We start from the raw sequence: 2,386 nt of genomic DNA, 5'->3' as shown, positions 1-2,386 counted from the left end.
GACAATTTGGATTTTGGATCAGATGGCTACTGAGGTACCTCTCAATTCAAAATTTATGAATTACTGGCCATCTAAGGAAGGGGGTGGGAGGAAGGGTGGGAAAAATTTGGTTTTTGCAGGGGTGCATGTTGAAAATTATCTATTCATGTATTTTGAAAATAAAAAGCTTTATAAAAAACAGTAAGTACTTAATAAAATTGTGTTAATTAACTTTAATGCTGAAAACAAACAAAAAATATTTTAAAAAACATTCACGCAGGGCAGCTAAGTGGCACAGTAGATAGAGCACCAGCCCTGAAGTCAGGAGGACCTGAGTTTAAATGTGGCCTCAGACACTTAATACTTCCTAGCTGTGTGATCTTGGGCAATTCATTTAAAGCCAATTGCCTCAGGAACAAAAAAAAAAAAAAAAAAAAAGCATTCACGATCTCACCATTAACTTATCGTTATTAAGTCTTAGTCACATTTGGCCAACAGCCTCATGAACCTGATCCCTAGAGGCATCTGTATAACTTTAGGTATCAAAGATCAGAAATGTACTTTTAAGGTCTACAGTCAAAGTACATTGCAATACTCTATTAATTATAAATTTTTCTATGACATAATATGGAAACAGATTTATGGGAGGATAGTCTTGCTTATTTAAACATGCATTGCCCTCAAGAGCACAGTTATTCAATTATTCAAAGGTAGAGACCTGAAACCTTTTTTTAATTAAAAGCTCTAGATTCATCAACTGGATCAGAAGTCATTAAAAAAAGCAATCAAAAACCTTACAGTGAAGAGATTTGTGAAACAACTGAAGGAAAAAAATCTTTCAATGATTGCTTAGTTTCTCTGCTCCTCCCCCCAACTTCTATATTTTTATTTGTTTGTTTTAAAAAAAATTTATTAAAGATCTTTACAAAAGCGTTTCAGGCATATCATTCCAGATATCACAGAGTCCTGTTATACAATGGGCACTGGCTGGAACACAGCTGATTGATTACTCTGTTTTTTCACTCTTCTGATCTGAGATGGGGGTAGTAGGAAGAATTTCATCCTTGGCCTCTATGATTCTCACATGGTCAGGCAGAAGCTTCTTAGGCCTATCTTGCCACTTGGGTCCCAGGGCCGCATAATTTTGATTTTAATTTCTAATACACTCTGTCTGAGGAGTGTATGAAACTCAGCTGTGTTGATGTACTAGATGAAGGAATCTCCATTGTGGATTTTCAGGCTATCCATGAACTTCATGCACTTGGCCCTCTGGCCTCTGAGCTTACTAAACACATCCCTCACATCCCTTGTTCCATCATCTATAAAGAAGTGAAGGACACCATATTAGGCCCTACACACAGCAAGACCTTGCAAGAGTTTGAAATGCAGGGACTCAGGCTGAACAATAGCACAGAAACCTCTGATGGTCACCTTTTTTAGCATGCAGCTGTACACTGCCTTCAGGGAAATCAAAACCTTTTGAACTACAGCTGTCAGTTCACAAATTCAGTGATCCTGCTCTCCAAGAACATTCTGAGTCCTAGTGACCAAGGTAATAATTTCTGTTCTTATTTGGATAACTTGAACTTCCGCACCAGAATAGCCATCTTCAGATAGCTCCCTAGTGAAGAACTCATTCTGCTTATACAGCTTGCCTTTTCTTGGAGATCTGTATTGCCATCTTGTACTGATAGGAAAATAGGCTTCTTATGTTTTTCAAAGAAGCATAGGTGCCTTTGGAATTATTTGATCATAAGTGCTAAAACATACAAATAAAATTAGTATCTTGTCGTCCATGATCTCAATGGACAAAGAATCTTTTTTTTTTTTTCTTTATGGTTTCACCATTGCTCCTCCACATTTAAATTTAAGACAATGCATGTTTCATGTACATTGACATTCTCTATAAATAGGAAGTCCTGTGTTTCTCAAATAAGAAAAAAATATGTGGAAACAAGGTAAGTGGAAATTGAAAATGTTGGCAAATACATTGAAGGTCAGGCTTAGGATTGGGGACTAAGTTTCCTGACTTTATGGGCATTACTCTTTTCACTAAAACACATTGTTTCTTATGGTTAAAGTAGAGAACAAAAGAGGGCAATAAAGAATATCAAAGACTGTTCTGACTTTTGTCAAGTAGTGACAAAAAATTGGAAATTGCAGGGATGCCCATCAAATGGGGAATGACTCAACAACTTATGCTATATCATTATGATGGAATACTACATAAAAATGATGAATTCAATGATTTTAGGAAAAAAACATGAACATATTTGCAAGAATTGATGAAAAGCAAAATGAACAGAAACAAGAAAACTTTGTATACAATATTGTTTTAAGAATGACTGGTTGAATAATTTTGACTTTGAGTGAATATTTTGTCTATTATAAATAACCAAATTAACTA

General features: G+C 35.5%; 1 pseudogene; it reads right to left on the bottom strand.

Moving 5' to 3' along the window:
• Positions 1-948: 948 nt before the first annotated feature.
• On the bottom strand, positions 949-1,660 carry LOC141549944 (small ribosomal subunit protein uS3-like; annotated as a pseudogene).
• Between the last annotated feature and the right edge of the window lie 726 nt (positions 1,661-2,386).

The sequence above is a fragment of the Sminthopsis crassicaudata genome, chromosome 1, assembly GCF_048593235.1.
Source record: "Sminthopsis crassicaudata isolate SCR6 chromosome 1, ASM4859323v1, whole genome shotgun sequence".
Taxonomy (NCBI): Eukaryota; Metazoa; Chordata; class Mammalia; order Dasyuromorphia; family Dasyuridae; genus Sminthopsis; species Sminthopsis crassicaudata.
Note: the sequence above shows the minus strand (reverse complement) of the source record. Positions and strands in the feature narration are given on the sequence as shown.